We start from the raw sequence: 24088 nt of genomic DNA, 5'->3' as shown, positions 1-24088 counted from the left end.
GGCTGTTGCTGGGCTCATGTTTTACTGAGTACCAAATTAATTAATTATTAGTTATGGGAACATGTTTAAAAAGTGTTAAAATGAACATACTTGTACCCATCCCCATATATACCACTCTAATGTAGCTCAATATAATTGATGTAAACAACTCACACCTTGTTGTTCTCATCCATTTTGTTTATAATATCAAGGTGCCACCCCAAGCTCCAATCAAGGCATAGCAGACTGCCATATCCCTATTCTCCAGAAGACAGACAGAGCATCCCATTGTTCCAACACTCCAGAGCCTAACCAAAATCTAAGAGTATCTACCTGCCTTCCAGATTCCTAATACAGGACTACTGATGGCAAGTCTAGTCATTCCAGGTCATTCTCAGCGTGATGGAAACAAAACTACCTTTAATCCAATGGAGGCAATGTCTGTCATGGAGATTTTTGGAAATCAGACTCAAACTAAGACAATTATTTTCCAGAACATAAGTCACCAAAAAGAAAAAGAATTTTTTAGAGTATGGATAGAGCCACAAATACAATTAAGGAAAGAGAGACAGACACAGAGAAAGAGACAGAGAAAGAGAGAGATACAAGGAGGGTGAGGGAGACAGAGAAAAAAAGAGAGAAAGGTGAAATTTATCTTGCCTAAAATCAAGTTTCACATAATGGCAGTTAGATTAGCATATCCTGGTAGTACTATCTTTCTCCGCCTACAAATACTCTAACCACCCTTAACTCGTAAAAATTAGAACTAAGCCTCACAGAGTATATGCCTTCCTGCTTCCCATCTCAGAGCAGCTACAAGATTTCCCGAGGATTCTGTTGCTAGAGCTAGGCATAAAATCTCATTTATATACACAACAACCTGCGTGTCTCCAGTTTCTATTCCTCCTCCTTCCCTCTGCTTTCCCCTCCCCCACTTTGCACCAGAGGAGCCAAATTTAGGCGTGCTCTACAGTATGAGGACTAATCTGAAAGAGGAAGAAGAATCTGTATACATTGGCTAGCATATGTGCCCTGCCCTCTCTCTTCTTGAAAATCGCAACTCATCTTTTCAAAGAAGTCTGCCTAAAGAACAGGCACCCTGTGAATGGAGTTTGCTTTTAGAACCCTCTAGGGTATTCAAATTCATTGTGGAGCTCACTAAGAAAGTTAGCTCTCCAAGGGACGATTTACAGAAGACTTGGAGCTTGCGTCTGAGAATGAATGCAAAAGGACTCTAAACTGTCAGTCTTGAAGGTAGCAGGTAAGAATTGATGTTTCAATGCTGTGACTAAAATAGTTTGTAGTAAAATTCTTCTTTTGGCTTTTTGGCTTTTGGCTTTTTGGGATTTTAGCAAATTCCCAGGAGTTTGAGGGTAGCTAATCTGCCTTGCCTGTTTTAAATTAGGCTGCTACTATGAATTCTTTATACTTTACTTATTGGCCAGAGATTTGATAATCTAATCAGTCTGTCAACAAGTGTTGCTCAGTGCTTCCGTTGGGGCTCAATATGGCAAAATACAGAGGGGACACTACCCAAGTCTCCAGCACATTTGCAATTAAGTTAGAAATACATGAGTGAAGTCATATGATTTTTGTCTTTCTCTGACTAATTTCACTTAGCATAATACCCTCCAGTCCCATCCACGTAGTTGCAAATGGCAAGATTTAATTCTTTTTGATTGCCGAGGGAAGGGAAACAAAAATAATACAAAAACAGGGAGGGGGACAAAACAGAAGAGACTCATAAATATGGAGAACAAACTGAGGGTTATGGGAGGGGTTGTGGGAGGGGGATGGGATAAATGGGTAAGGGGCACTAAGGAATGTACTCCTGAAATCACTGTTGCACTATATGCTAACTAATTTGGATGTAAATTTTAAAAAATAAAAAATAAAATAAAATAAAACAAATAAATAAAGTACCTCATAATAATTTTTAAAAAGAAAAAGAAATATAAGGCATACTTTAGAATCTTATTTCAAGGGCTCAGAGGAGTTTCTCTAATCTGTAGTGGCAGTTTCTTTCATTATGGAAAAAAAAACTATAAAGGGTTATCCTGAGTATACATGCAAACTCTCAAGTTTGGCCAAGCAGACAAGTTTCCACATTCCTGATAAAAGTAAAACAAATAATGAAGAATGACCTAGCTTATTCACAAAGTAGTTTCAGATTCATTATCCCACTTGAACCTCTCATCATCATGCATTTTAGATAGGGTAAGTGTTACTATCCCTGTTTTGCAAATAAGGAAATAGACTCAGAGGCATTAATAAATTTTCTAACAGATTCTAACTAGCAACTGCAAACAGAAAGCTCTCACAACTATAAATCAATATAAGGAAATTACATGATCTGTTTAGTAATTTAGACATATCTGACATACACCAGGTTTCCACAGAGCCAACACTGTATACATTTCAGTGAAAATTTTTGACCAGGAGCATAACTCTACTTAGCAGCAAAGAAGCTGTTTTCAAGGGTAAACAAATGAGTTGATGAGTTCCACCCCTAGATAAAAAGAAAAAAATCCTTGAATTTAGTGGTTCTGCCTTTCAGTACTCTGATTGTTTTGAAGACTAGAGAGAAGCCACAACATATAATTATCAGCTGATTATTCTAAAATAAAATGTAAGTAAGCCAGGACTTCAGACTATACTATGTTTCAAATACATTAGTGAAATTTGCTTCTAGATAATTTTAAGTTTTGGTATCTATTGCAATCACTCAAAAATATTTTCTGTTGTTGTTTTGCTATTAATTTCCCAATTAGAACTAAAGGTGGTCTCTGTTTATATATCAAATTAATGACCTCAGGTACTACATTTACATCCTTAATACAACCTTAATAAAAACTGTTTCCCTGGTCCCCAAAATATTTAAATGTCTGCACTAGCTAATCAGTTCCTATAAATGACAGTGAACCCGAACAGAATAGGTGAAAGAAAGTTTCCAGATTGAGTCCAATCTGAATCCAGCATTTTTGTGTCTTCCTAGCCCAAAATCATCAATTTCATTTTCTACTACTTTTTCTTTCTTACTCTTAATCAAACTTTTGATGTGTTTAGGAAGTACTTATTTGGGAAAAAGCAAGATTCTACCATGGTGCAGGAAATTATAAATTTGCCTTTGTGAATCACTGACTGATAATAAGGCATTAAAGGATGGCACTGATCTTAAGGGACATATCTAATATTGTGGATTTGATGCCATGAAAGGTAACTATCATAATCTCTTAAATAACATGGCTCTGCATTGATCTACTTTGATCCATTTTGTTATTTCTTATGTTCTTATTAAAATATCTAGAATCTATTGTAATCCAGTTAAACAAATGTCAATTAACCTCAATACAGTATGTGACACAAAGGTAAGATGAAGTTCCTGCTCTTGGGGACCTTACAATGCTGGTGGGGATATAAGACCTACAGAACATAAAAATATGAGACAGTAAACCAATGTTATATTTTTAATGGCAAAGGGGTTTGGAGAAGAAAGATAGCAGTGGGTTTGGCTGAATCGAGATGGCTTCATAGAGGAGATAAAATGAGATAGGCTTAAATGAACGTCTACAATATGGGACCATGCTAAACAAACCTCCTGTGCACATAGTAAGTGTTCAATGTATGTTGTTTGCATTCAATTCTAGTCATAGAAATGATGACAGAAATACATTGTATCAAAAGTGAATTTGGTACCTGTAGTGTACACCAAAGAACCTGATTTGGCTAGAGTAAAGGGACTGAGTTGAGGAGTAACAGTAAATAAATTTGGATAGAAATGTAAGCCCAGATTATTAGACTTTGAATTCCAGGCACTTTTTAATGGGAAATCATATCAGCGAGCTTTGAATAAATGAGTATATGACGGAAAAACATTTTTAGTTGATGAATCTAGCAGAGTTTCATAGGCTTAAGTACATTTGAGAAAACTGGAGATGGAGAAGCCACTTAAAGAGTAGAAATTAATTAGACTATAGGATAGGTGGATGCCAGTGGAAATGGAATGGAGAAACACTCAAGGAGACATTTAAGAGGAATAATAGATGGAAATTGGTGAGTGATTAGATATAGGCAGCATAAGAAAGTCAGAGCTGTCCCTAAAATTTTGAACCTGTGGGATCTAGGAAGTGGTGCTACATTATACACAGCAATAGGTAATTTGGGGATGGAAATTGGGAATGTAAGACGTGATGAGTTCTGTTTTTAACCTGTCAAGTTTGAGGAGATGGCAAAAATTCCAAGAAGCAGCGTCTTATGGATAGTTGGAAATAATGACCCTGACTGTGAGTGATGGTTAAGTGGTGGAAGCCAAAATTAAATCTGGGGCATGTAACAACCAAGGCCATAAGATTGGCCCATCTTAGAGAAAGCAAATCTAAGAGATGACCAAAGACTGAAACTTGTGCAGTGCATACATTTTTGGTCAAGAGAAAGAAGAGAGTCCTGAGAAATAAAAGCCACAGAAATATAGTTCTCAAAATACACCAAGAGTCTTGACAAAAGGTGTCAGGTTATATATTCTTTTAAACTTCCTCTCCCCAAGTATAACTAGCATAGTGCCTTATACATACCATGAGCACCCAAAAAATATTGTTATTCTACTATAAACAAGCATGGAGATATTTTGTTTCAAGTTATCTTTCAAACTGGACTCTGTCATAAACTCTGCAACCTAACAATGGTATCTTTAAACTACCTTGCTGCATGTATTTCAATGGGAAGGAAACTTGGCCTGGGTAACTGGAAGTTTATCCTAGATTTGCCTTTTAATCAGCTGTGTGTCCTCTAGCAAATTGTTGAACATCAGTATTTCTTGGTTACCTCACATATCCAATGTAATAATGAGCTTATAAAGATATTTTTCAGATCTGCTAAAATGATAAAGTGAAAGGGACTTGAAAATACAAACCATAATCCAAAAGGATTTTGTTTAAATTCCATTCTAGGAGAATAAGACACATAACAAGACTGCATGTGGACTGAGTAGGACCAGATACTTTCTGCTCCCAATACTGTACCTCCAAACAGGGGCCTCATTCTAAGTAAGCATCAGCAACTGCGATCAGCAATTCTAAGTAAGCATCCTATTTTTAGGATGCCAGTAGGAGCCAACTCTCTGGTTACTTTTAATTCTACCATACCTATGCAGTCCTCAATGTGCATGCCAATTTGTTGATTTGCATTGAGGAAATACAACTGCTAAGAGGTCTGCTGTACTCATAGCAGGTGGTGGCACATTCTCTTCCTTACAGAAAAGGCAACAAAGTAAGCCATTTAACTTGATTTGATAAATCCAGACATCTCAGATCCATTAATTCATGTTACAGTACTGGTGTTAGTTATAATTACTTTTGCTTTCAACTGATAATTCTTCATAGGTTGGTAGAAAAGACCACTGTTTAAACAAGTTGTGCACAGCAAAACTCTTCTATCTTGCTTCCTCATTCCATCCCATTTTACTACATCCTATCATAACTTCTCTTTTCTTTGTGCCCCACCAGTTTTTCTTCTGGATTTAGGAGAGAAAACAGAAACAAAAATCTTTAAATATTTGGGGCAAGTTACTTAGAGAGGGGCTCTGGTAGAAATAGGGGGAAAGACACAAAACAGAAAAGTAAACATAGACCCCTGAGCACTTAAACACAGAGGTGGTTTTCCTTTTGATGACTAAAATGTCATTATCATATTTACAGTGTTTGTAGAATCAATACAACCCAGACATTTGAGATCCTACTTAAATGTAGCTAATGGAAAAAGAAAAAGAGCTGATATCTAGACCTAGAGTCCCCTAGAACATTCAGGCTTTCTTTTATTATTTTTTTAATTCCCCCCTTAAAAAGGAAAGAAAAATCCAATTTGGTATCACATTTTAAGATCTATAACATGTAAGAATCCTAAAATTTCTCATCTATTTGAGATTAACAGTCTGTTTTTACATATGGCTGTATTTGTGTTGTCATGGATTTAAAATAAGTGGAATTAAGCTAACAATAACAACGCTCAAACCTCTCTGACACACCTTATATAAATATTCCAAAGTTCATAGGAAATTCAGGCCTCAGAAAATATAAAAAGTTTCTTTTCATCATAAATTGGTTACCTATTGGTTTAATCTGAATTTAAATTATTTGAAGGCCTTATTTGGGCCTTCAATAAAAAACAGTCTCCTAGAAAACAGTTATCCTGCTTCTAAGATTCAGGCATCTAAATTCCAAGAAGTTAGAGGCAGAATTCAGAGTCATCTGTGATCAATGGTTTCAGAACGTAGGGGGATTCCAAGTTGCTGGTAATTAGGTAAAGACTTAACAGGTATCCCTGGAAGAAAGTAGGCCCTCTAGTTAGTGCTTTATAAAAAGTCCAAAAGTATGTAAGCTGTCTGTAACATATCTCTATCACCCAGACTAAAGTTAGAACTGTCTTCACACTATGCACTCCCACCATACCCATGCACTCCTCAATATCTCTATTGCTATTTTGTGACTTGTGTATCCCTTCAGGTATGTTCCTGATCACTTTATTCTGATTATACAGGATAAAACATTTGTGTCACAGTACTATGTAAAGGGACACACTGTGTCTTTAGCTCTGAATACCACATTCCAAGTTCGTTTGGGGCTTAACACTGTCCTGGGTTTGGAATCCAGCTGTCTGACAACAGAGTGGCCCAGTGTTATTAATGTAATGTTCTCCACTTAATGGTAAATAAGCTATTGGAGGGAAAAACTTCTTAGAAATGTCAACAATGTAGTGACTCCCATGTAGTTTCTAATACCAGTGAGAATGCCGCTAAGCATTTCCATGGAAATGCCAACTTAAAAAGCTACTTATTGTGATAATAAAGCTATAGTGATGACAGGAGGGTCTTTCTGTTCCCCTCACCAAAATTATTTATTGCCATGGGGAAAGCCATTGAAATCATTAATACAAGCCTTGTTGTTTATAGATTAAAACCTTATGGAGGATGTGTAGCTTTGCTCCAATTAATGACCAATCACTCAATAAGCACTTATTGCACATTTTTCTTTTTTTTAATTCTATTTTTTAGAGAGAGAAAACACACCAGTGGGGGAGGGGTAGAGAAAGAGGGAGATAGGATCCAAAACAGGCTCTGCACTAACAGCAGAAAGTCCAATGTAGGTCTTGAACTCAGGAACCACGTCATGACCTGAGCAGAAATCAGATGCTTATCCGACTGAGCCACCCAGGTGCCTCTATTGCACATTTTTTCTATTTGCAAAACATTGTGACAGGCTAGGTTTGGGGTTCACAGAGCTTAAGAATAAAAAGGCTGGACTTTTTTTCTCACACCCTATGGGAGTTCACAATCTACCTATGGAGACAAGATTTATTCTCATTAAAAGATACAAGATAATAGAATAATGACTGCCATATTATTGGTAAAGACAATAAACATAATACAAGTTGAAAGAAGAGAGATATTAGTGTAGAATGGGGTGGTCAAAGTAGGTGTCAGGAAATAGAACCTGAGCTGAGCCTAGTATGAGTATGAAAAAGAGTCATAAAAATTTACATTTGTGTAGTGTTCTACAGTTAACAAAACATTTATATTTGCTGATTCTCCTATTTATTATGCATCATTCAACAAACACCTGCTGTATTAAAAGATTAACTAAACTTTGTCCCCATTTATTAAGTTGATTGGGAGAATCCCTTCATAATGTATATGTACACTTTAAATATATTACAATTTTATTTGTCTATTATACTTTAATAAAGCTGGGGAAAAATTGTACCTCACCTCCTTGAGCTTATCTTTATAGGGTGAACAGCACAACTAACTTTTATCATTTGGCAATAATAGGATCATAAAGAAAGCCAAAAGGGCACTGCGGCATTGGCCAAATAAAAGTAGGGCCCCACTGAGCTGTACTTTCATGAAAATTAAGCTTCCTGCATCTTGCCGCTGCTCAGCAGAAGTATTTGCCTTAGAAGACTGAACCCTATGTCCTAACCTCCCCCACTTCCTCTTCTGCCTTGGCCCTGCCCTCCTTACCCTATCCCTGTTGGCAGTCGTCCAACACATGCATACACCATCCGGTGCATGCTAGCATTTATTAGAAAGGTAAAGGAAGCCTTGAGTGAGGCATTATGCTTAATGTAATCATAAACTACCCCCAAATATTGATTTAATCTTTAAGTCTCTCCTGGAGGCTGAATTAAAAAATACTCATAAACCCCCAAACCCCAAACCTTGTATAGCCAGACACATCCTTGGGTCTTGGGATTCTCATTAATCTCTCACCTATACCACTTCTGATTTCTCCTTCAGTCCCACTAAACTACTTTTGATTTTTTGGTTTTATGTTCTTTGCCTTCTGTTCCTTCCTAAATATGTGGATTCTTCTGCCCCACCCCCTTTGCTTTCTTCTCCAGTGATTTGTAGTGTTCATCCACAGGTCATGGTCCCCTACACTTTTTTTTTCAGGTTTCTTTTTTAATAGACTCTACCCTGCTAGCGAAGTCCATATTTTACTTCCACTTTATGCCATTATTTAGATTCCTGAACAATAGCATCTGTGTTTCCACACTAAAAACTTGCTCCTTCCTCCACCCCAGACCCCCATCCTGAGGAATTAAATACTGTATTACTCAAAAGCGCCTAATACTGCACAGTTATTCTTCCAAAGTTGCTCAATTAGGAGAGGAAGAGAGCAAAACTGAATAAAGCAGACTCACTGTCATTAATAGGCTCACTGTCTAAATGGATATGACAGATATGTAATCAAAAAGAGTGATTACAGCACTCTAATAAATATGGTAATAGTACCACAAACAAGGGAACATTTACAAAGAATAAAAACTTCAACTTAAATCTTGAAGTATAAGTATACAGTTTCAAAGTTCACCTCTTTGTCTAGTGAAAGAGGGTACATAGTTTGAGTATCTTCAATTAGACAAGATATGTTGATGTAAGGATCCTGATCTAAGTTGGTGAGAGAAGGTCAGGAGAACTGCAAGATAAGCCTCAACAGAACTTTGAATTTACACATGAGAAATGAGGTCAGTAAAGATCAACTCTGACTACCAGCTTCTGTGCCAGAGTGACTGGAAGATGTTTAATGTCAATGAAAAAAAAAGTCCTTTGGAAGAGTTGATTTGGGAGGGAAGATAATATATTTGTATTTAAGCATGTGTAAATTGAGGGGGAAAAACATAAGATTCAAGAAGAGCAATATTCTAGGCAGTTGAAAATGAAAGACTAAAGTTCAGGTGAATAGTTTGTGGCTGAGACAGAGATTTGAGTCATCCACATGAAAGTGATCATTTTAAAACATGAGAGTTAAGTTATCCAAGGGAAAGATAGAACCAAAGAGATAAACACCAAACATTAGCATTTCACAGATCTTAGATATGCTAACAACCTCAATTGGCTATCTGAAAAAAACTGTCATTGATGAAAGGAGACCAAAGGGAAGAGTGGGTATTGGGGTATCAGTGTGGTAGTAGCAGATTTGGACTGAAGGTTGTAATCCCTGGGTTCTAGTCCCAGCCCTGTCATTATCAATACACTCTTGAGCAAGTCATCACTACTTCAGTCCCATTCATAGGTTTCATTTTTAAACATGTAAAAGTCCATTGGAACAGGATCTCTAAAATCACTTCGACTCACTCTGGCACCTGTTCTTTGAATAGCAAAAAGCACATTCTACTGACATAGCTCAGTAATATAATTTTCTTTTAAAAGAATGGTATAGAGGGGTGCCTGGGTGACTCAGTCCATTGAGCATCCAACTCTTGAACTCAGCTCAGGTCATGATCTCACGGTTTGTGAGATGGAGCCCCACATGGAGCTCTGTGCTGACAGCACAGAGCCTGCTTGGGATTCTCTCTCTCTCTCTCTCTCCCAAAATAAATAAACTTTAAAAAAATAATGGCATAGAATTTCATTAGCCATTCATTGTGTTCCTGCTGTGTATGCAAATTACTATGGTAACCACTCTAGAAGAAAACTGGGGAAGTATAAAAGGAAGTAAAGTGGGAAAAGAAAACATGAAGATATCCCTGTTTCCAAGGAACTTGAAATCTAGTTGAAATTACTGGCCTCACATTCAGCTTATGCACAGTAAGTCATAATTCTGCTGCCAGACTTGTGTATCATTTTTTATATTGTTTTGTTTAAATGTTTATTTGTTTATTTTGAAAGAGAGAGAGAGAGAGAGCAGGGGAAAGGTAGAGAGGGAGGGAGACAAAGAATCCAAAGCAAGCTCTGCACTGCATAGGGCTTGAACTCACAAACCATGAGATCATGACCTGAGCCCAAATCAAGCATCAGACACTTAGCCGAATGAGTCACCAAGGTGTCCCCAGACTTGTGTATCACTGTAGTTTGATGAGAAACAAGCAGCTTAAATTTATCTCTTATACAAAGTTGTACCTATTTTTTGCTTTGATAAAATGCTCTGGAAAAAAATCCCTGCTTCTGTTTCAAAAGTTACAACAAAGGAAAAATAAGAAGTAATATAATAAAAGAACTATACATCTAGGGTGACTCAGTAAAACAATTCTGAAATGAGTTGGTCTGATTCAACATATTTACTGAGCAACAAGTGTAATGTTCCTTACTAGGTTCTACAGAAACTATTTTATTATAAATTATATCTTATCTTTATCCTCAAAAATGTCTAAAAGTTAGTAGTGGACATTATGTAAATATACAAATTACTATAAGAAAAAATAAAAACAGGTAGAAATACAAAATTGAATTCTGTAGTTGAACCATTGGCCACTGTGGTCAACTGCTCTCCAAGGTTCTGTTGTCCTGAGAATACCCTGTACTTCCTGATTCTTCCTTCCACATTTAACCTTTCTACAAACTCTCTCTTCACTGTGCCCTCTACAACACCATTTTCATTATAAGTTCTCCTACATCCTAAATCGCTTCAAATAATTCTCCCACCGCTTCATTGCCTTATGTAAAACTTGGTGCTCCCCATCAAAAGTAAGCTGCTTATTTTTCTACATCTCATCTACTGTGAAACCTAGAGAGTCTGTTCAATGTCTCCTGGCTTCCTAGTGCCATTTTAAATCATTACTTTTCTACTATAATGCAAACAGCCATTCACTTCTGCCACCCTTTAATCTTCCTTATTAATATCACCATCTATTGACCTCCTAGTTATTTTTCCCTAATTCACTGAATAATTTAGCATTTGGCTTGTGGTTTTCCTCTTTACCCCAAATCCTGCTATCACCTTTGTAACTTCATATTCCATATAAACAACCAACCTAGGAAACTGATTTTAACTTATTTGACCTCCTTATTTAGAACAATACGCATTCACATTCTACCTTACCTACTCATTCCATGGCCATACTTGGAACCTCAATTTATTATCACACAACTGAAATCTAAAACTCCATTGTACCACACTCTCACCACAAACTCCTAGACTTTCAGTTTTCTCACACGCTTATTGCTACTACACCACTTCTTAAATCTCAGTGAATCTTCCAGTCCCTTGGCCCCTCCCTTTTCTCCCAATCTGTTAAAACTTCTTCATAGTTTCATTGTTAACCACCCTTTTGGTAGCATTCTCAATCAGTCTCCTTACCTATTGTTCTTCCGTAAGTTTTCTCTGTTACTCCCAATCTTATATCAATTTAACCATTTGTATTTTTTCTTTCCTACATGCAGGCTATTGAACACCACTGGGATAAATCACATAATTGTGTAGACTGGGGCCACTAAAAATCTACACTATCCAATTTCTCTTGGGCCTTCAGAGTCTTGGTCATAATTCTCTTCCATTTCCCAGAGCTACCATTCAAAAATTTACCAATTGTCAGAAGACCTGAACCCAAGTGAAGCCATCTTTTTCTCACCAGACACCATCATTTCTTATTTTACCAAGAAAATTAAACCTCAGGGATGACCAACCTCTATTTTTTTCTGCTCCACTTCCACTTTCATTTACATGTCAGTATTTTCTCTCACTCTTCACCCTCTAATAGCTCCCTAATCCCTAGAGGATAAACCCAAATTCTCTAGAATTTCAAACCCCATAGTCCAATGACATACAGATACATACACCCAAATATGCACAGCTGCACACACCTTTATCTTATATTTCATCCTTATCACATTGTTACTTTTCCCTACACATATCAGGTTATTTCTTATCTCCAAGCCTTTGTTCATTCTACTTTCTAACCCTGCCTAAAATGCTCTTCCCCACCTGCCCTACTCTTCTATATTTTATGAAGCCTTTACTAACATACCTGAACAATTTGTATTTCCATTCTGTGTCCTTTATATTCTTCTATTGCTACAGCTGTGATGGTGCAGTGAATTAATTTGTTAACACATCTGTGTCTCCCTTTAGTGGAGTGTAAACTTTTGATGGGCAGGGCTTGTGTCTTATTTTCCAAAGGGTCTAGGATAGAATTGACATATAGTGAGCAGCTAATACATCCTTTTTGATATGACTAACATATCACAATGGTACAGAAGACAAGGAAATTTTTTAAAAAGGATATGATGTAAGAGATAGTCATAAAGATGATTAGAATTACATATGATAGCAATGAGGAAAAGGAACATATCAGATGACAAAATGGCCTGAGCAAAGGAAAAGAGACCAAATAAGGATGGAGCTTGTCGTAAGTTCACATTTATATAATATACATATAATAAATGATGAAGAATGACACTATAATGTTAAGATAGAATATTATTGTGTCTTAAATGCTGCATCAAGCTTAACTTAAGTCACTGGAGACCTTTGAAAGGGAAGTGATATGATTAAAACTGTGCTTTAAAATGAATAATCTGGCATAAGTGATAAGGATAGACTGAATAGAAGAGAAGCAAGAAAGTTAAAATGAAAATTGTAATTTCTAATATTCATTAAAAATAGTCCCATATTATAACCAAAAAGGGGATCAAGAAATAGATCGATCCTTGGCTTATGTGCAGTTGTCTTCACAACAGTTTGTTCAACTGCCATGATTTGTACCAGTATTTGAATTTGTCTTATGTCAGTGTTTAGTGCTAGAGCTTGTATTATCTGTAACGTAACAGTGTTGTGTGGTAAAAATAGCAATGGACAGTGAGTCAAGCATCCTGACTCTGCCACTAATTCTGTGTGTTACTTTTGCAATCATTTTATCTTTCTGGGTCATAAAGAGAGTTGAATTAAATGCATTCTAAGTTTTGTTCTACTTCTAAAATTCTATAAAACTACATCATTGAATCCTAATCAGAGATTTTTATTTCCCTTTAGGGAAGCTTTAGTCAATGGAGTATTTCTGTTTAAGAATTGTTTTCAGTATCCTGACATGTACTTCCTTTTTTATTGACTTGTTTACAGTGACCTGGTTTCACCTAACATTTGTGTGGGAACATAACTATTACCCCTTCTCATATGACTCAATCTGTGATCACGTTTGGTCTCAAATCCTCAGGAAAGCCTGAACACTAGGACACTGCTAAGTTACGTTTTTTTTCCTGCCATTTCTTATTGTAAAGAGTGCCCAGGTATCACAGGTAAAATTTTTCAAATAATTGGATATGTCTTAGAGAAACAAATCTGATATTATGCTAACAGATTTACAGTAACAAAAGGGACTCGAAGAAGCAACTTAGTATAAATTAGTGGGAAAAAATTTATATTTGCTTTTATAGGCAATTAGAAGATTCTGAGGAGGGGGTGCCTGGGTGACTCAGTCAGTTAAGCGTCCAACTTCACCTCAGGTGATGATCTCACAGCTGGGAAGTTTGAGCCCATATTGGGCTTTTTGCTGACAGCTGAGAGCCTGAAACCTGCTTTGGACTCTCTGCCTCCCTCTCTCTCTGCCCCTTCCCTGCTGGCTATCTCTCTCTCTCTCTCTCTCTCTCTCTCTCTTTCCCCCTCTCTCTCTCTCTTTCTCAAAAATAAATAAACATTAAAAAAATTAAAAATGTATGATCAAGATGGTGTTCAGTGAGAACTACCTCCTCACTGCTGATTTATGAACAAGTTAAAGCTTGCTTTTCACATGTATACCTAGCTTGTTCGTCATTCCTTCCTTCCTTCCTTCCTTCCTTCCTTCCTTCCTTCCTTCCTTCCTTCCTTCCTAGTTCTACTTGCAACAAAACACTACATTTCCTGACTGGTATTTAAGAAACTACACAAACTTGGGGGTGGGGAGGAGCTAAGATGGCAGAGGAGTAGGAGGACCCTAGGCTTGCCTCCTCACTCCAACACAGGTAGATAAATATCAAACCATTGTGAATATGCAAGAAATTAATCTGAGGATGTACAGAACAAACTTCACAACTAGAGGGAGAGAAGAGGCCACATTGTGGAAGGTAGGAGGTGTGGATATGTGATTTGGAGGAGAAATGGAACACAGGTGTTGTGGTGGGGAGGCATCTCTGGCCACAGGGAGAGATGAGACAGAGACAGAGACAGAGAGAGGAATGCACAGGAGATCACACAAAGAAAACACTACCTCAAAGCCATTGGCTGGTAAAATTAGAGGGGCTGATTTTCCTGAGATTTACAACAAGTGAGGTTCAAAGACTAGAGTTTTAGAGGTCCATAACATGTCCAGTATGGAGCCTGGCAGGTGCTGCAGTGTTCCTGTGGAGAAAGGGTGCAGATAGCCCAGTAACAGATGGCATGGTCTGAGGATCTCCTGTGACACACTGGGAGAGATGGTTCCCCCTTCTTGGAGCACAGAAGGTAAAGGTGTCATTGCCTCTCTGGGGACAAGAACCATCAGGAGCCCCCACTCCTCAGCATAGGTGCAGAGGTACCTGCTGAGGGCAGTTAACCTAGGCACTGACTCTTTGCTGTGCTTTATTACAAACTCCAGGCTCTTGCACTTTGATGCAACTGCCCTTCTGGGACAAACCTATATCAGTCCCAGTGCAGCAAGACCCTCCCTCAGACAAGCATGAATCCCCACAATGCCAAGTCCTTAAAGTTTGGGAGAGTCTTAAAACAGCCTGCCTGCCTGCCTGGAATAAAACACATGTGCAATGCACTACTAGGAAGACACACAGCTCAGACACAAACAGGATGAATGCAGGGATCTAAGGGATGCCAAGACACAAGAATGGAGATTATTTGTTCATCTTGGAGGGTTTCCTGGACAGTGGTGGGTGTAAAATCCCCTCTACAGAATGAGGGAAGGGTCTGGTGCCATTTCTGTCCTCCACCCTTCAGCATAAACTAACTTCTGTAAGCAGAACAGACAGCACCAACACTAGCGGCCAAAACCGCTTACAATAAGGTCTGCCCCCTGCACTCTGCAGGTGCTGTTTTTCTGGGCAAGTGTGCCTGAGAACCAGAGCAGCAGGCCCTTCACACAGAAGACCAGCACACACACACACACCCACACACACACCATGTCTACTGATCATAGAGTGCCACAAGGCTTCAGCTCTAGTGGAAATCACATCAGATCTCTTTTAACAAGCAGACAAGAGCTCGTCTAGAAGAAACCGACCACACTCTGGCCAAGGTCCAAACACTCCCCACTGCAGTCAAGGAGAAACATTGCACAAGACAGACATGGGGAAAAGAGCAGCCAAAACACAGCAACAGAGTGCACACAGGAAACACCACAGATACTTACTTCTTGCAGTGCCAGGCCCTGGACAATATATGACCTCTTTTATATAAAGTCATTACTCTCAGGAGCAGGAAACATAACAGGTTTTCCCAAACCTAAACACAGAGGAAGACAGAGACCTAGACAAAATGCCAAGATGGAGGAATTCATCCCAAAAGAAAGAACAAAAAAGGTTCTCACCAGGGATCTAATCAAAACAGATATCAGTAATATGCCAGATCCAGAATTTAAAGCAACAACCACAAGGGTACCAGCTCAGCTTGAGAAAAACATAGAAGACACCAGGGAGTTTGTAACCATAAGATAAACGATCTAAAAACTAATCAGGCTGAAACAAAAATGTTATAACCAAGATGTAAAATCAACTGGTGTAATGACCACACGGATGAAAGAAGCCAAGAATGAATAAGTGATATAGAAGATAAAATTATGGAAAATAATGAAGCTGAAAAGACACAAAGAAAAATATTGGACCATTATTGTAGATGTAGGGAACTCAGTGACTCCATCAAATGTACTAACATTCATATCATAGGAGTCCCAGAAGAAGAAGAGATGGTAAAGGAGGCAGAAGGTTTATCTGAGGAAATAATAGCTGTAAATTTCCCTAATCTAGGGATAGAAACAGACATCCACATCCAGGAAGCACAGAGAACTCCCATCAAAATCAACAAAAGCAGGCCAACACCAAGACATATCGTAGTTAATTGTGCAAAATATAGAGATAAATAAAAAAAATCCTAACAGCAGCAAGAAAAAATAAGTCCCTAACTTACAAGGGAAGATACATAAGGTCAGCAACAGATCTGTCCACAGAAACTTGGCAGGCCAGAAAGGAGTGGCATAATATATTCAACATGCTGAATGGGAAACATATGCAGACAAGAATACTCTATCCAACAAGGCTGTCATTCAGAATAGAAAAAGAGATAAAGAGTTTCCCAAACAAACAAAAACTACAGGGATTCATGACTACTAAACCAACCCTATAAGAAATATTAAACGGGACTCTTGAATAGGAAATTAAGACTAAAAGTTAAGAAGACTATAAAGGAAAAGAGAAAACCTCCAGAAACAACAAAAATAATCATAAAATAGCACTAAATTAATATCTATCAATATGACTGTAAATGGACTAAATGTTCTAATCAAAAAACGTAAAGTGCCAAAATGATTAAAAACACAAGACCAAATCTATATGCTGCCTACAAGAGACTAATGTTAAACCTGTAGACACCTGCAGATTGAAATTGAAGGGATGGGGAAATATTTATCTTGCAAATGGATGTCAGAAGAAAGCTAGAGTAGCTATATTATAGAAGACAAACTAGATTTTAAACAAAAGACTTTAACAAGAGATGAAGAAGGTATTATATCCTAATAAAGGGGTCTATCCAACAAGATCTAATAATTGTAAATATTTATGCCCCCCAACCTGAGCACCCAAACATGTAAAACAATTACTAGCAAACATAAAGGAATTCAATGATAATAATAAAATAATAGTAGGGGACTTTAACAACCCACCTACTTACAGCAATAGACAGATAATCTAAACAGAAAATCAATAAGGAAATTAGGACTTTGAATGACACACTGGGCCAGATGAACTTAACAGATTTATTTGGAACATTTCATCATAAAGCAGCAGAATACATATTCTTTACAAGTGCTCGTGGGACATTCATCAGAAATGATAACATACTAGTCACGAATCAGGCCTCAATCAGTAAAAAACGATTGAGATTATACCATGCATATTTTCCAACCACAATGCTATGAAACTTGAAGTCAACCACAAGAAAAAGTTTGGAAAGACCATAAATACATGGAGGTTAAAGAACACCCTACTAAAGAATAAATGGGTCAATCATAAAGTTAAAGAAGAAATTTAAAAAATACATGGAAACTATGAAAGTGAAACCACTAAAGTACAAAATTTTGGGATGCAGGAAAAGCAGTCATAAGAGGGAAGTATATAGCAATATACACCTACCTTAAGAAGCAAGAAAAATCTCAAATACACAAACTAACTTTACACCTAAAAGAGCTAGAAAAAAAATAACAAATGAAGCCTAAAGCAAGCAGAAAAGGGAAAATAATAAATATTAGCATAGAAGTAAATGATACAGAAACAAAAAAAATAGAACAGATCAATGATACCAGAAGCTGATTCTTTGAAAGAATTTTTAAAAAATGATAAACCTCTACCAAGACTTACCAAAAAGAAAAGAGAAAGGACCCAAATAAATAAAATCATTAATAAGAAATGAGGGATCACAACCAGCACCAGAGAAATACAAACAATTATGAGAATATTATGAAAAATTACATGGTAACAAATTGGGCAATCTGGAAGAAATGGAGCAATTCCTAGAAACATATAAACTACCAAAAGTGAAACAGAAAGAAATAGAAAACTAGAACAGACTGAGAACCAGCAAAAAAAAATCCAATAACTAATCAAAAAATCTCCCAACAAACAAAAGTAAAGGGCCAGATGGCTTCCCAGGGGAATTCTACCAAACATTTGAACCTATTCGTACCCATTCTTCTCAAAGTGTGCAAAAAATAGAAATGGAAGGAAATCTTCCAAACACATTCTATGAGGCCAACATTACCTTGATTCTAAAACTAGACAAAGACCTTACTAATAATGAGTATTACAGGCCAATATCCCTGATGAACGTGGATGCAAAAATTCTCAGCAATATACTAGCAAATCGAATCCAACAGTACATTAAAGAATCATTCGCTGCTATCATGTGCGATTTAATCCTGGGCTGCAAGAATAGTTCAATATTTGCAAATCAATCAACATGCAGTACCACGTTTTTTTTTAAAGGTTAAGAACCCTATGCTACTCTCAATTGATTCAGACAGAAAAAGCATTTGACAAAGTAGAGCATCCATTCATGATAAAATCCCTCAATAAAGTAGAGATAGAGACAACATACCTCAACATCATACAGGCCATATATGAAAGACACACAGCTAATATCATCCTTAATGGGGGAAAAATGAGAGCTTTTCTACTGTGATCAGGAAGAAGACAGGGATGTCCACTCTCAACGTTGTTATTCAACATAGTACTGAAAGTCGTGGCCTCAGAAATCAGACAACAAAAAGAAATGAAAGACCCCCAAATTGGGAATGAAAAAGTCAAACTTTTACTATTTGCAGATGACATGATACTCTACGTAGAAAACCAGAAACACTCCACAAAAAAATTTGGCTAGAATTGATATATGAATTCAGGTAAGTCGCAGGATACAAAATCAATGTACAGAAATCTGTTGCATTTCTATACACCAAAAATGAAGCAGCAGAGAGAGAAATCAAGGAATCTATCCCATTTACAATTCCACCAAAAAACTATAAGATACCTAGGAATAAACCTAACCAAAGAGGCAAAAGTTCTGTACCCTGAAAACTATAGAACACTTATGAAAGAAATTGAAGATAATGCAAAAAAAATGGAAAAATGCTACATGCTCATGTATTGGAAGAACAAATATTGTTGAAATGTCTATAACTACCCAAATCAATCTACATATTTAATGCAATCTGCACCAAAACACCACCAGAATTTTTCACAGAGCTAGAACAAGCAATCCTAAAATTTGTATGAAACCACAAAAAAACAAAAATGAATAGCCAAAACAATTTTAAAAAGGAAAAGCAAAGCTGGAGGCATCATAATTCTGGACATCAAGTTTGTAATACAAAGCCGTATGTAGTCATTAAGACTGTATGGTACTGACACAAAAACAGATCCATAGATCAATGGAACAGAATGGAAAACCCAGAAGTGGACCCACAACTATATGGTCAACTAATCTTCAACAAAGCAGGAAAGAATACACAATGGATAAAGGCAGTTTCTCAACAAATGGGAAAACTGGAGACAAACATACAAAAAATGAAACTAGACCACTGTCTTACACCATACACAAACATAAATGCAAAATCGATGAAAGACCTAAAGGTGGAACAGGAAACTATCAAAATCCTAGAGAAAGACACGGGCAGAAACCTCTTTGACATCTGTCATAGCAACTTCTTACTAGATATGTCTCCTGAGACAAGGGAAACAAAAGCAAAAATGAGCTATTGGGACTTCATTAAAATAAAAAGCTTCTGTACAGTTAAGGAAACAATCAACAAAACTAAAAGGCAACCTTCAGAATGGGAAAAGATATTTGCAAGTGACATATCTGATAAAGGGTTAGTATCCAAAATCTATAAAGAACTTATCAAACTCAGCACCCGAAAAAACAAATAATCCAGTGAAGAAAGGCAAAAGACATGAATAGACACTTTTCCAAAGAAGACATCCAGACAGCCAACAGACACATGAAAAGATGCTCATTACTCATCATCAGGGAAATACAAATCAAAACTGCCATGAGATATCACTTCAGACCTGTCAGAATGGCTAAAATTAACACAGGAAAAAACAGATGTTGATGAGGACACAGAGAAAGGGGAACCCTCCTACACTGTTGGTGGGAATGAAAACTGGTGTAACCATTCTGGAGAACAGTATGGAGTTTCCTTAAAAAGTTAAAAATAGAACTATCCTATGACCCAGCAATTGCATACTAGGGTATTCACTCAAAAGATACAAAAATACTGATTCAAAATGACACATGCACTCCAATATTTATAGCAGCATTACCAACAATAGCCAAATTATCAAGAGCCAAATGTCCATCAACTGATGAACAGATAAAGAATATGGATACATATATTTCATAAAATGGAGTATTACCCAGCCATCAGAAAGAATGAAATACTGCCATTACCAATGACATGGATGGAGCTAGTGCATCATGCTATGTGAAATAAACAATAAGTTAAGTGAAATTCACTGAGTGAAATAAAACAAATACCATATTGATTCCACTCATATGTGGAATTTAAGAAATGAAAGAGATGAAAAAAAGGGGGGAAATAAGAGAGAGACTAACCATAAAACAGACTCTTAACTGTAGAGAACAAACAAGTTTGCTGGATGGAGGTTGATGGCAGGAAGGGTTAAATATGTGATGGTTATTAAGGAAGGTACTTGTTGTGATGAGCACTGAGTATTATATGCAAGTGATGAATCACTAAATTCTACTCCTGAAACTAATATTACACTATATGTCAAATAACTGGAATAAAAAGAAAACTTGAAACAATAACAACAAAAAGGAAACTACACAAACTTACTAGGCGTTCACCCTAGTTACATCTCCTAACTCATTTTTCAAAATTATTCAGAGTTTTAACCTGTAGCTACCAACTGGTTACATCTGCATAAAGTAATGATTCTGTTTCCTTGCCTGTTATTAAGGATATCAGTAAAGAGTTCTTGGCCAAGGCCCACACTGTGTAATATGGCTTCTTCCAGTCTCAGACCAATGCAGATCAGTTATCATTCTCAAGAATATTCCTGCCAATTCAATACCAATCAGTAACAGCATTGAGGACTTACCATGTCCCAAGCCTGGACTAAGATTGTTGACAACACAAAGATGAGAAAGACATGGTACCTGCCCCAAAAGCTTCAGGTGAGAAGAGATAAGCCAGGTACATAAATATAAATAACAGAGGCTTAGAAAATACTTTTAATAAATTGATATAATATTAGGCATAAAGAAATAAGTTCTATAGTTATACCACATTTTTTGCTTTATTATTGAGTGTATTATGAAGAATAAAAGTAAATTTTAAAACAGGCTAATTGGCTCTTCTGTTTACAAAGTCAGCTTAACTTCTTTTTTAAAAATTTTTAAATGTTTATTCATTTTTGAGAGACAGAAAGAGACATAGTGCAAGTGGGGGAGAGGCAGAGAGAGAGTGAGACACAGAATCCAAAGCAAGCTTCAGGCTCTGAGCTGTCAGCACAGAGCCTGACATGGGGCTTGAACTCATGAACCATGAGATCATGACCTGAGCCAAAGTCAGATGCTCAACTAACTGAGCCGCCCAGGCACCCCTTAATTTCTTCTTAATACAACTAGCACTCTTACTATATTTTCTTATTTATTTTTTAAGCTTTTATTTAAGTTCCAGTTAGTTAACATACAGTATAATATTAGTTTTAGGTGTACCATATAGTGATTCAACACCTCCATACATCACCCAATGATAACACAAGTGCACTTCTTAATCTCCAGAACATATTTAATGCATTCCCCACCCAAATCCCCTCTGGTAACCATCAGTTTGTTCTCAATAGTTAAGAGTCTATTTCTTGGTTTGCATTTCTCTCACTTTTTTTTTACCTTTGCTCATTTGTTTCATTTCTTAAATTCCACATATGAGTACAATCATTTGTCATTTGCCCTTCTCTGACTGACTTATTTTGCTTAGCATAATACTTTCTAGCTCTATCCATATTGTTGCAAATGGCAAGATTTAATTCTCTTTTATGACTAATATTCCATTGAGTATATATGTTACATCTCTTTCATCCATTCATGAATCAGTGGACATTCGAGCTCTTTCCATAATTGTTTTTTGTTTCCATACTTTGGCTATTATAAATAATGCTGCTATAAACATTGGGGTGCATGTTTTCCTTTGAATTAGTATTTTTGCATCCTTTGAGTAAATACCTAGTAGTAAGATTGCTGGATCATAGGGTAGTTCTATTTTTTAATGTTTATTTTTAAGAGAGAGAGAGAGAGAGAAAACTGGGGAGGGGCATAGAGAAAGCAAGACACAGAATCTGAAGCAGGCTCCTGGCTCTGGACTGTCATCACAGAGCCTGACGAAGGGCTCGAACTCATGAACAGTGAGATCATGACCTGAGCTGACATCTGATGCTTAAGGGACTGAGCCACCCAGGGGCCCCTGGGCAGTTCTATTTTTAGCTTTTTGAGGAACCTCTGCACTGGTCTCCACAGTGACTGAACAAGTTTGCATTCCCACCAGCAGTGCAAGTGGGTTGCCCACTTTCCCCATCCTCACCAACACCTGTTGTTTCTTGCGTTCTTCATTTTAGGCATTCTGACAGAGATGATATTTCATTGTAATTCTGATTTGCATTTCCTTGATGGTAAGTGATATTGAGCATCTTTTCATGTGATGTCTATTCATGCCCACTGCCCACTTGTTAATTGGATTATTCATTTCTGGAGTGTTGTTTTATAAGTTCTTTATATATTTTGAATACTAACCCTTTATTGGATATGTCATTTGCAAATATCTTCTCCCATTCCTCAGGTTGCCTTTTAGTTTTGTTGATTTTTTTCCTTCGATGTGCAGAAGATTTTTATTTTGATGTAGTCTCAATAGTTTATTTTTTATTTTGTTTCCCTTGCCTCAGGAGACATATCTAGAAAGAAGTTGCTATGATCTATGTCAAAGAAGCTACTGCCTATGTTCTCTTCTAGGATTTTGATGGTTTCTTGTCTTGCGTTTAGGTCTTTCATCAATTTTGCATTTGTTTTTGTGTATGATGCAAGAAAGTAGACCAGTTTCATTCTTTTGCATGTTGCTGTCCAGTTTTCCCAGCATTGTTTGTTAAAGAGACTTTTCTCACTAGATATTCTTTACTGCTTTGTGGAAGATTAATTGACCATATAGTTGCGGGTTCATTTCTGGGTTTTCTGTTCTGTTCCATTGGTCTATGTGTTTCTTTTTCTGTCAGCACCATGTGGTTTTGATCGCTACAGCTTTGTAGTATAAATTGAAGTTTGGAATTGCCATGCCTGTGGCTTTGATTTTCTTTTTCAAGGTTGCTTTTTTTTTGGAGGTCTTTTGTGGTTCAATACGAATTTTGAAATTGTTTTTTCTAGTTCTGTGAAAAATGCTGTTGGCATTTTGACAACAATTGCATTAAATGTGTAGATTGCTTTGGGTAATATAGACATTTTAAAAATATTTGTACTTCCAATCCATTAGCATGGAATGTCTTCTGTTTCTTTGTGTTATCTCCATTTTCTTTCACCATTGTTCTACAGTTTTCAGAGTACAGTTCTTTAACCTCTTTGGTTAAGTATATTCCTAAGTGTCTTATGGTTTTGTGTGCAATTGTAAATTGGATCAATTACTTGATTTCTCTTGCTGCTTTGTTATTGCTGTATAGAAATGAAACATATTTCCATACATTTCTTTACTTAATTCATTTATCATATCTAGCAGCTTCTTTGGTTGAGTCTTTCATGTTTTCTATATAGAGTAACATGTCATCTGCAAATAAAGTTTTACTTCTTTGCCAATTTGGATGCCTTTTATTTCTTTCTTCTGTCTGATTGCTTTAGCTAGGACTTCCAGTACTGTGTTGAATAAAAGTGATGAGACAGGACATCCCTGTCTTGTTCTTGACCTTAGAGGGAAAACTCTCAGTTTCTCCCCATTGAGGATGATATAAGCTGGAAGTTTTTCCTATATGTCCTTTATTATACTGATGCATGTTCCCTCTAAACCTACTTTGTTGAGAGTTTTTTTTTTATCATGAATGGATGCTGTATTTTGTCCAATGCTTTCTCTGCATCCACTGAAGTGATCATATGATTCTTATTTCTTTTTC

General features: G+C 36.8%; 1 protein-coding gene across 2 annotated transcripts in view; it reads left to right on the top strand.

Moving 5' to 3' along the window:
* Positions 1-1001: 1001 nt before the first annotated feature.
* CYSLTR1 (cysteinyl leukotriene receptor 1) overlaps positions 1002-24088 on the top strand; it is a 46216-nt gene continuing 23129 nt past the window's right edge. Inside the window, exon 1 of one of the 2 annotated variants that reach the window (XM_015538268.2) lies at positions 1002-1240. The gene's annotated coding sequence lies outside the window, so the exon portion shown is untranslated. Of the gene's footprint in view, positions 1241-22573; positions 22613-24088 lie in introns of those variants that run through there. The other variant, XM_042974327.1, reaches the window with a different exon arrangement.

The sequence above is a fragment of the Panthera tigris genome, chromosome X (genome assembly GCF_018350195.1).
Source record: "Panthera tigris isolate Pti1 chromosome X, P.tigris_Pti1_mat1.1, whole genome shotgun sequence".
Taxonomy (NCBI): Eukaryota; Metazoa; Chordata; class Mammalia; order Carnivora; family Felidae; genus Panthera; species Panthera tigris.
The sequence above is the reverse complement of the archived record's forward strand: the minus strand, read 5'-3'. Positions and strand labels throughout refer to the sequence as shown.